General features: G+C 41.9%; 1 long non-coding RNA gene across 1 annotated transcript; it reads left to right on the plus strand.

Moving 5' to 3' along the window:
* The first annotated feature begins 5,062 nt into the window (after nucleotides 1-5,062).
* LOC311244679 lies at nucleotides 5,063-10,934 on the plus strand. The gene is made up of 3 exons (XR_014620711.1): nucleotides 5,063-5,172; nucleotides 5,289-5,336; nucleotides 10,873-10,934. It is a non-coding gene; the product is annotated as an uncharacterized lncRNA (long non-coding RNA).
* The last annotated feature ends 1,420 nt before the right edge of the window (nucleotides 10,935-12,354 follow it).

Below are 12,354 nucleotides of genomic sequence, written 5' to 3' on the forward strand. Positions count from 1 at the left end.
TCTCAGTGGCGAGGAGTAACGCGTGGGAGGCTCACGCTGCCCCCGACACTTCCTGATTCCACTGCGCAGGCGCACCAACCGACCTGTAGGAGTCGCTGTCCACAACGCCCGATCCCCACCCATCAGTTTCCCACCCCCTAATACGGCCAATATGTATTAGTACGGACGACCAGCTAAACTGAAAGCAAATGTGGAGCGCTGAGCTCGAACAGGCGAGCCCAGCGTCTCCAGATTTCATGGCGAGCGCCTTGCCCACTACGCCACGTAGCCGCCCCATAACCTACTGTTTCTATACATGTTTCTTTATTATATTGTGGACCCAGGAAGAGAGTAGCTTCTGCCATGTGTGGCAGCTAACAGGGATCTTGATAAACAACAATAAAAGAAGATAGTAGGCACTTGCCTATAGGCTAGCATACTGTAACAATGTAACCCACTCATTACTCTACTGAATCAGAATCAGAAAGGTCTTTATTGCCGAGTAGTTTACACATACAAGGAATTTGATTTTGTCGTTTGGTGCGACATTAATGGACAAACAATTAAGGTAGAATAAAATGAAATGGAATATAAACTAAATTAAAATAAAAGTACAATAGAATAGAATAGAATAATAAAATAGGCCAGGGCTGTACAATTTTGTATATACAACATTAGTATACACTAATTAGAATAAAAATAACAATACAGTGGGATGGAATATTTAACAGGGCTGTGCAATTGAGCATTAATGTGCAAAAAGTATAAACGAGTATGAAGAGTTTTGAGTGTATATACAAATATATAGTCCAGTAAGGGTCTGTTATTCTTTATGTTCAGCTGAGATGTAAGGACATATAAAATGAGTGAAGAAGGAACTATTCTCAGACACTCCCTCTTCACCACTTTCAAGTTCAAGTTCTTTATTTCACAACAATACAGGGGGCATTGCAGGTAATGAAATGCTTGTGTTTTGAGCTCAGACTCAACAGTGCACAATTAAGAAACATCAATGAATAAAATAATGGTAACAATGGGTAGTAGTAGTAACAAAGTAGTATATAACAAAATATAAAATGAGGTATGATAAAATAGTAAATTATTCACAGAAAGTGTATGTGCACGATAAGGTGCAGACTTCTACTGGATAAAGGATCCATCCGAGTATAAATGAGGGATACTGTACAAAGTATATTGAAAGAAGGTGTTTTAAGGTGTCTCCTGAGTTATTTAAGTAGTTAATGTCACATTACCCGTACTAAGGCTATTCATAAATTCTGAACAAGTCCATTTGCCAGCTGGCTACAAATAGGGATATGGGTAACTTACGGTGATATGGGTAACTTTAGAGACTACAGTGATTATTGGGACACGTTTGGCAGGAGATTTGATGTCCATGACTCCATGACCACTCGACGTGCTGAAATCTCCCCAGAAACAGTGGCTAAGGTGATCTCAGTATGGAGGACTGATGGAAAACAATGGGGGGTCAGCCCCCAAATCAGTCAGCCAGTCAGTCAGTTAGGGACATTCTCTATTGTAGGCCGGCCATCTAGGTTCTGCACGCTATAGGCCTACAGAGACTGAGGGCGGGATCCACAAAGGGTTTGCACGGCTTTTTCCGATATAGAGCTCTGAAACTCAGTTTGCTATCCACAGAGGACGTGCAACGGGTGAAATGAGGTGGTGAGCCTCGTCGAAAAATGCTCCCAATCCACAAAGCCCCCCGAGCAGTTAATGCTACGCGCCTACCGTCTTCACAGACATGGTGGTAACTGGTAACTAAGCACAAAGCCCTAAGCGCATCATGCCAGCGTCACAGGTGATCATGGCAGCAGTAATTGTTGCCAGACGCAGGCATCGTAATGCCAGGCGTGCCCGTGAAATAATATTTCAAAGGAGAATATCACTCTACTGGATGAAATCAAGGATGATATTGAGCCAGCCACCCAGAGATGCCATGCAATCGTATTTATTATTTAAATATTGTTATTTAACGTTGTCGGCTTTCCCAATATTGTTGGCGTTATTGATTGACTCCGGGGACCTCGCGCTGAAACGGGAGAGGCTTCTCTCTCTCTCTCGCGCTATCGGCTCTCGTTCTCTCTGCCTCTCTGCTCCACAAAGCTTTTCGTTTTTATCGTCTAGAGGAGGTAGCTGTGGTTGAAAGAGCATCATACTCCTCAACTGTGATGTCCATGTGTAGCCGGGCTCATATTGCCATCTCTGCGTTGTGTTACAGTTCGAGCCCTGTTAAGGGATTGCCCCGAGTGAGTCTCGAACCTGGGTCTCCCGCACCACGGGCGACATCGCAGACCACTATACCAAAAGGTGAATTCACGTGTCTGCGTGCCTTTTATGGGTGGATGAGTTTACTTGCAGTACCGCTACGTGCCACAGTCACTTCACAACACTTGAAGTCCATCGTGACTGTGGATATACTCACGGACCTCCGTTACACATGCACTTGTTCAAGACGCAAGGCACAACAGAAGAGCACCCGAGTTATGAACAACAAAAGAAACCTCTAGGCCTGAATGCTACAGAGAACCATGCTACGAGCTACGAGGAGTCATAAACAGTTGTTGGTTCTATGTGAAACTAATTCCAATCTAACTTGATCTAGGGCCTAAGCAAACACTCACACATCCTTGCAGGAAACAAATACCGTTCCCAGATGGCATCACTCCAGAGAACCACTATTGTTTCTCAGTTGCACCTTCTTTTAATTTTTTTCTAAGAGTGTATTTATCGAAAAATAGCAGCATCAACTGGAATATATTTAAAGGAACACGCCAACATTTGGGGAAATTAGCTTATCGTCTTCTCCAGAGAGAGACAAGAAGATAGATACCAGTTTCCTGGATGGAATCTAAAGCTATCTGGCTGCACGTTAGCCTAGCTTAGCACAATGAATGGAAGCGGACAGTGCCGGTTAGCCTTTGGGAGAGGGGATTATTGGACAATGCCTAAGCTAACCGGCACTGTCCGCTTCCATTCATTGTGCTAAGCTAGGCTAACGTGCAGCCAGATAGCTTTCTACTGAACGCACAGAAAGGAAACTGGTATCTATCTTCTTGTCTCTCTCTCTGGAGAAGACGGTAAGCTAATTTCCCAAAATGTTGGCGTGTTTCTTTAAAGCCACATAGTAGGATATGGAAGACAAGAATGAGAATGTGTATAATATATATATATTGCAGTGAAAACATTTCAGGATTTCCAAAATGCCAGCAGCACAACCTGAGCAACAGAGACAATGTATAGGGTAGAGGTGCGGTATGTTAAACGTATCCCTGGCCCAGAGGAAAGGCAGCGTCTGGTGTGTGTAAAAGCCCAGGTTAGACAGTGCAAGTGTAGGTGTGAGGACGTGTGTCTGAGTGTCTCAGCGGTGCGGGTCAGTCCTCCAGGACCGATGCAGACGGGGTTACAGAGCATGTCTTCCTGTAGAGGGTGGAACTTCCTCCTTGCCAATCAGCAAGAGGACACTTTTCAAGAGGGGTTAAATATACAAGCGCACGCACACACACGGCACGACATGGACTGGGCCGGCTTTAGGTTTGACTGGACCAGAGCTCGTGTGAATGCGCTTAATTTCTGTGGTGTATTTTAAAGCAAATCATATACTGCATAATGTTCTTATGGTGTAGTGTGTAGAGTGCTTTTCCTGTACATTTCTTTAGGTTATAAAGATAAATGTATGCAAAAGTCAGATTAAACCTGTTGCAGCATTGAGTTTTCCTGCTTACTGCCATATTGGGTGGATTGATTCTTCTCGGAACATCATCACACGTCTGTTTGTATAATTGCAACTGTCACCCAGCCTTTTAACTGTCATTTGACTGTTCTGCTTCATGTTTGCCCCTTTGTAATTTTGTTTTGGTTGTTTGGTGTGTTTTAATTATTCCCCTTACCTCTGTGATGTACAGTATGTACCATCTGTCTCTTAAAAAAAAAAAAAATGCAGTCCCCTTTCCCTGTTACCCTTCGAGGGGACCTGTTGTCCTCTCGCCAGGCCGTCACTGAAAATAAAAATGTGTTCTTAATCGACCTGCCTGGTTAAATAAAATAACTGATTCTTATTGCTTATATTAACCATGAATGATTCAAACTGTCTTACTCATTCAGGTTATTGTGGGGTTTTTAATTGTGGTCTACCACTTCCCATTATAATATTCAGGTTTACAATGAACGGTACTGTACAGCAAGCGGCTGTAATAGAGGAATTCTGTTACAATGCAAATCTCTTCACACCTGTGTTGCTACTTGTTGTGTGAATGTTATCTACTAGCGTGGTCTCAACTTAACCATCTCGCAGTCAATCAGACTCTCAAATGGACGAAAGTGTAACAAACCAACTAACTGGTTTACACCCGAACATACTGTAAGGGGTGGTATGGGCCACTGAAGGCGTGTTGTCATTTCCTTAAAATGTATGTCATTATAGTCATACAGGTGCCTCACAAATAATTCATAGTAAATCCCATGCTACTGTATAGATCGACTAAAAACACACTTCTTCAATCAATATCTGAAAAACGACTTTGTACCGTCTTTAACTATTATTCTTTGCTATTAAGAAATCAACCTTGCCTATCTATGCTAATATGTCTATACTACTATGTACTCAAGACTGTAGCACTCAAGTTCAACACTGTTTGTACCCTTCCTGCTGACTTGTACAGAACTTGTACTGTAAGTCTCTTTGGATAAAAGCCTCAGCTAAATCAAAATGTAAATATGGAAAGACATTGTTTCATTGTGCAGAAGAGGGACCATCGTTTGACCAATTCTGGGAAAGCTGGCATTGTATGCTTTATTTCAGCGATTCTCATCAAGACGCCACTGTTGGACAAGGACTAGTCGGTCAGGCTGAGACGACGCGGTAGATGGTATAGGAACTGGAAAGGGCCAAGGGATGACTCTGGAAGAGCGAAGGAGAGAGAAACATTCATGTCGAACGAGACGAGAAAAAGAGGAGGGGGTTTCAGGAGACCACCCCACCCCGTCCCCTCCTCCACTTACCCGGCCCCATGGGACCTGGCCCTTCTCTCGCCTCTCTCACCCAGACACAACACAATGGGGGCCGAGAGGGAGGGACACGGAGTCTGGGAGCAGCGGGGAGCGGACGTGCCCAAGACCCGGCTGGAGCCTCCACACACCAGCTCACGTACAAGGACGTATTTAAATAAGAGGGTAAATGCTTTGTAAAAGACATAATAATAATAATACTAATAATAATCTGAGACCAGGATACAATCTATTTGTTTTATTAGCTTTCACTGAATACTTTCACTGAATACTCTCACCAGCAGCCGAAGAGGACCTGACCAGGTGCGTCACCGTTCTTCACGTCGAAGGTCAGTCGTCTCTGCTCTCCTCCTCTTTGGTCATCAGGTTGATACTATCACAAGTTACAGTATATATGTAGATATGGAACTGTGGAATATTATGTAAAATATGGAGTCGTTGTAACTTGTGGTCCAGGAGCAGGTGACGTTAGTTTGTCGGGTGTGTGAGATGGTGAACGTTGAGTTCTATGTCGAGCCAAGCCTGCAGGGAGGAGAGGACACTGAGGCGACAGGGATGCTCAGGAAAGGGGAGGAGAGGACACTGAGGCGACAGGGATGCTCAGGAAAGGGGAGGAGAGGACACTGAGACGACAGGGATGCTCAGGAAGCGGGACACTGGGGACCAGAGCGGGACGGACAGGAAAGGGGAGGAGAGGACACACACGAATGCAATTGTGATCCAATTGGTTTAACATTATGATTAGTGCTGTCAGGCGATTAAAAAAATGTATCTAATTAATTACAGGATTTGTAATTAATTAATCTAATTAATCGCATTTTAATCGCATAACCATTTTAGGCCTGATATTTTATATTCTATAGTCATATTTCAAATTGCATGTGTCCGGATGGCAGAATTCAGTACTGTATCTACAAAACCTTCTGTTTAATCATCTTCCCTTTATTCATTTGCTTAGATTTTTCAGGTCTGGTCAATTTTAGCATGGTGTTATTCACAGTCAAAAAATAAATGTATATAAAGAATTGAATTGATATTCTCATTTGGTTCATTACAATTTACTCAAGCCTAGTAACAGACACCGTATTTCTGACACCATAGATCCATAGATGTCCCTAGAATCAGATACCAAGAACATGCAAATGGACCATTTAAAAAAAAAAAGTCTGTAAATGTGTATTCTACATTCTTATGGAATGAATGAGATTTATATAAAAAAAATAATTAATCTTTTTTTTATAATACATTTTGAGTACATTTTCATAACGCGATAATTTGCTGTGTAATTAATTAATCGAATTAACGCGATAAACTGACAGCCCTAATTATGATATGAACTCAGCTCAGTTAGCGATGGGGATGTGTGGATATCTACAGTATCTGACACCTGAGACCTTTGCACTGGAACTGCCACGAAGGCACTTTTACTTTGATGGCTTTCATCCAAGATAATGCCATCGCAGGTGCATCAGTATTTGGTAACATATTCATGTACTCCCAAATAGATGGGGGGGGGGGTCTTACTTGCTGGCTAAATACTTGCAAAAAGTTGTTCCTTTTCCTTTTCACTAGGTTCTAGGTTCACTACATTAACATACGTTTAGAAACATGTGCTGCTAAAAGCACTGTAAAATCCAAATTAATCATATATCTCTATAGGTAGTCCGTACCTCAGGTTAACAGGTTAGCTCTCTATAGGTAGTCCGTACCTCAGATTAACAGGTTAGCTCTCTATAGGTAGTTTGTACCTCAGATTAACAGGTTAGCTCTCTATAGGTAGTTTGTGCCTCAGATTAACAGGTTAGCTCTCTATAGGTAGCTTGTACAGTACCTCAGGTTAACAGGGTAGCTCTCTATAGGTATCTTGTACAGTACCTCAGGTTAACAGGGTAGCTCTCTATAGGTAGCTGGTACAGTACCTCAGGTTAACAGGTTACCTCTCTATAGGTATCTTGTACAGTACCTCAGGTTAACAGGGTAGCTCTCTATAGGTATCTTGTACAGTACCTCAGGTTAACAGGGTAGCTCTCTATAGGTAGCTTGTACAGTACCTCAGGTTAACAGGTCAGCTCTCTATAGGTAGCTTGTACAGTACCTCAGGTTAACAGGGTAGCTCTCTATAGGTAGCTTGTACAGTACCTCAGGTTAACAGGTCAGCTCTCTATAGGTAGCTTGTACAGTACCTCAGGTTAACAGGTTGGCTCTCTATAGGTAGCTTGTACAGTACCTCAGGTTAACAGGTTAGCTCTCTATAGGTAGCTTGTACAGTACCTCAGGTTAACAGGTTAGCTCTCTATAGGTAGTTGGTACAGTACCTCAGGTTAACAGGTCAGCTCTCTATAGGTAGCTGGTACAGTACCTCAGGTTAACAGGTTAGCTCTCTATAGGTAGCTTGTACAGTACCTCAGATTAACAGGTTAGCTCTCTATAGGTAGCTGGTACAGTACCTCAGGTTAACAGGTTGGCTCTCTATAGGTAGCTTGTACAGTACCTCAGGTTAACAGGTTAGCTCTCTATAGGTAGCTGGTACAGTACCTCAGGTTAACAGGTTGGCTCTCTATAGGTAGCTTGTACAGTACCTCAGATTAACAGGTTACCTCTCTATAGGTAGCTTGTACAGTACCTCAGGTTAACAGGTTGGCTCTGTGCGGGGGCTGCACAGACTTGACGGAGGATGCGGATGGGTGGAGATGTCCTGCCTCCCCTCTGGACTAGGACAGGATGTCAGGGAAAGGGGGGGAGGCTGGAGAGAGAGAGTTCCGCAGGGGGAGAGGATGAGACGGGGTGGGGGAGGGTTCGGTTGATTTAGGGTCCTGTCCCACAGAGGACCAACGCTCCTGAAGATAAGACAGGAAAAAGGAGTACAGTGGTCGTCCCAGAAACACTGCTGACCCATGACATTCTATTGAGGGAGGGGCTTCAGAAGGGAAGTGCTGGTCTTCCTTAAGCCGCCACATACTGTACATATACATGACATAGTAGGTTATGGAGTGGAGAGTATGAAAACACAACTCTATGTGAAATATGGCGTCGAGGACGACTCTGAACCTGATCTCCCCTAAAGTACAACATGTGGACAGTGGTTACATGGGCACTTCACCAAGAAAACAATGCCGATTTATCTTGCACATAATCTCACACACATCTCACAATTGTCGACGTTTCGTACACATTCACTTAGTTTGATATAGTTGGCGAGTCTGAATATGTCCCCCCTGGAGAACACTGCATCATTGTATTCGTCGCAGCTTAATGACATTATGTAGACGGAAAAACAATGCAATTCCTATTGCCATCGTTTGATCTCCATCATTTAATTGAGCTGTGATTAGCACAACACAAGGATTCACTGTCGTCCGATGACATCACCGGAGGGCATATTCAAACTCATTAACTCTGCCCCTTTAAGTTATCTCTCCATTTGATTTATAGCAAAATTAGTGAAGACTAACTGACTGTTTCAATTGACCTTATTGAATTGAATCTTAAACCCTGCCCTCTTTCTTGATCCTTGGGAACAGTTGTGATTGGAGGATTAAGAAAATGGTGAATGGCTGCATTCATGTAGCGCTTTTATCCAAACAATTTGTTTCTCACATTTTGCCCATTCACTCACACATTCACACACCGATGGCAGAGGCAACCATGCAAGGTGCCAACCTGCACATCGGGAGCATTTAGGGGTTAAGTGTCTTGCTCAAGGACACTTCGACACGCTGCCCGGGAGGAGTGGGTATCGAACCACAAACCTCCGGATTACCAGATGACTGCTCTACCTCATGAGCCACTGTCGCCCCCAGAAAAGAGGGCAGGGCTTGAGATAGGTCCATTGGCTTGTGTACTAATCAAAACTAAACTGTTCACACCATAACTTTATCATTATATATCATTATATATCATCTATATATCATTATTACATTATATCATTAAGTAATATAGACAGTGTACTTTATACTGTGTATCAGTACAGGTATGACGTGCCTGCGGTCACTTCAGATGTGTCGCTACATGGGGCCATTTGTGTGACATCATGCTGTGAGCTTTAACCCCCTCCTCCATTGTCTTCTGCTCTGATCGCCAGCCTACGTGATTGGCCACCGCTGTGTGGGGTCGGGGGTTGCATTACGGCAAAGATTTAATCTGGTTGAACTTTCTTGCCACACGCAGCTTGTGTTTTTCTTCTTTTTTTCTTTGGCAAACCCGTGCAGTAACCACTGCCAGAGCCTAGACACAGTCCGTCCAGCCAGAGGATGTTCCTGCATCGTTGGATCTGAAGTAGGCTGAATGCAGGTCATCATAGCTAAGATAAGATAAGATACAATAAGATAAGATAAGATATTCCTTTATTGATCCCCTTGGGGAAATTCGGGAACGCATGCTGCTGATATACAGTACAAAGTACCAACTCCAATGTGATATTGCATTTATACAAAAGTATTACTACAATGCTTATCAAGACATTAGCTGGGACATTAAATAATGATATCGAATTTCGAATTTGGGTCATCAAGAAATATCGTTTTTGAAATGGTCACATGTTGCTAGGCATGTTGCTTTTTTTTTCTTTTTTTTTCTGGTACTTTATTTAAAAAGATTAATAAAAAAATGTAAGCAAAAAGATAAGATATATACATGCATATATATACAGTATATACACCACAAACCACAACCCCCCTCCCATCCACCCAAATAGACCAGTTATCTTTTATGCAGCAGTAGTAGGGTAGATCAGAACTATAGTAGGCACTAGGCAGTAGCAGTTTTGATTGATTGATTGAACATTTTATTAACAGATTGCAGAATGGGTATAATACAGTACGGCTCAATACACACTTGTTAAGGGATGGATGAATGAATGAATGAATGAATGAATGAATGAATGAACGAATGAACGAATGAATGAAAACTTTATTTAACATATTGCAGAATGGGTACAATACAGTACGGCTCAATACACACAATTGTTAAGGGGCTGCAGACCAGAGAAAGACGTTTGTCTTGTTTACATCAGGGTCCCCCATTTTCAATTAATCATAACATTTATGACATACACGACATACAAATATACAGTACTGTTTATTTACAGAGTTTCTAAAAGAGAATATATACATTTGAGGGGGAAGAACATTGGAGGGGGTTAGGGGGGGGGGGGGGGGGGGGGGGTTTGGAAATTTACCGGGGCCAGTTTTGAATTGCAGCCTCCCGTAGGTGCTCTTTGAGAACAGTTTTGAAGGTGGGTAGGGATTCACATTATTTTACGGCTGTGGGTAGGGCGTTCCACATTGTTGTGGCATAATTGCGAAACGTGTTTAGTCCCTTGTTTGAGCCGAATCTGGGTTGAACATGATTTGTGGAACTCCCTCAGTAGGGTAGGGTATAGGTATAGGGTAGCAGTAGGGTAGATTAGAACTATAGACAGCGGGGAGATCAGAACTATAGTAGTCAGTAGTAGGGGAGATATTAACTAGGCAGCAGCAGTAGTAGATAAGAAATAGGAAGATGTGAACCGATGTGCATTGCTTTTCTTGGGAGGGGGGGGGGATACTTGCATTGTGCTCAACAGCATTGAAATAGACTGCAGAAAGAGAAATAAAGACTATAAAGATTATTTTACAGTGTTTTCATGTCTTGCCACTTTCAGTATAACATTAACCTTTTTATAGACCAAATAATATTGATATGGGTAAATATGTTGTTTTAATATCAGAAAATGTATTATTGTTTATCAACCAACGTTTTCACATCACTGCATCCCTTGGTTACAGAACAATGTACACTTGACTAATGTATACGAATGTACACTAATGTACAGTCCTGTTGGCAAAGTTTAACATCCAGCAACATTTGTTTTGTGTTTTTGTGCAGCATCAAGTCTTCAACAACATGTCTCCTTGAATGCTGACCGTTTCTGTGGGTTGAATCCAGAGGTAACATTTCAGTCATTAACTGAATCATGAAGATACATTTACAGTAAAGTTATCTATGAAAACCCTGAGGACATTTGTTGTTATGATGAATTGAAAATGCTTATGATGAATTGAAAATGGGGGACCCTGATGTAAACAAGACAAAAGTCTTTCTCTGGTCTGCATCCCCTTAACAATTGTATGTATTGAGCTGTACTGTACCCATTCTGCAATCTGTTAATACACTTTTCAATCAATCAATCAAACTTATTTCTTATGTTTTTTCTTTCCAAAACTGCCCATGTTGAAAATGCACTCAAAAGTAGTAGTTTGCTAGTTTATTTGTGCATCGTAACTAAGAACATTATAGCAACATTTGATATGTGTGCATGTTGTGTAAGGAGTCAATTATGGCATTGTATTCTACCGTAGATCATATGTATCTTTTCTTGTAGCTATTAAACAGTTTATTTATTCAAATGTATGTCCTCTGATTTATCTTGTGTTAATTTGCAGACTAAAAGGCCTGTTTATGATTGCGATTTGACATTGTAAGAACCTACTCTGCAAAACTGACTCTTTATACAATCTACAGTATTTTTGTATGTACCGGTACTTATGTTATGGTATGTCTTAATAGGTTGTTTTTCATTTATTGATTTATTCATTATATAATTATTTATTTTACAATATGATATTGCAATTAATACTTTTGATGACATGACGATGTTGGACGCAATGACAATAAAGTATAATCTCAAGTCTTCTTGTCATAATTTCTTCTTCTTTGTGTGTGTAGTGTGTGAAGTTTGATAAGAAAAATGGTCCATCTCTGTCACCGAACCCAGGGTGTTTACTGTTTACATGTCCCGCCGGTGAGTGTTTAGCCAGTCGTACTTGAACATCTGCGATGTGCTCTGGCATTTCCGAGAGAGAGGAGCGTTTCCACGTCGGTGACCAGCAGCACTGAGGGCTGCTTTACTATGAATCCTCCAAAACAATTGAATAGGAGGAAGCCCTGCTCACTGACTCTTTCCTCCCCAGAAGGCGCACTTCCCTCCAACGCTCCTACTCTGCTCATCTGAACCTAGGAGACGCTTGAACCTGTACCAAAGTAAAATGGATACTTTGTTTTTTGTTATATTTATTCTTCTACGATTCTCCTCCACAAGTGAGTACTACTACTGGTGCTATGGGGATATTTGATTTGCTTAACAGCGGAGGGGGTATTTTGAATGAGGCACGTTCATATTGAAAGAAGTTAAGCCAGTGACGGAAACTTGAAGTGTCAACCCTTATCTTTATGCAGGGAAGGGTCATGCAAACAATTTTTGATTCTGATAAAACGTTGCTTAATGTTACGTGGCCTTACAGGTGTGGGTTATGAAAATGGTTAGACTCAAAACACGTCCTCATGTACTCCTCGTGTTGTTTTAACCTC

The sequence above is a fragment of the Notolepis coatsorum genome (assembly GCF_963971535.1).
Source record: "Notolepis coatsorum genome assembly, chromosome: 18".
NCBI lineage: Eukaryota > Metazoa > Chordata > Actinopteri > Aulopiformes > Paralepididae > Notolepis > Notolepis coatsorum.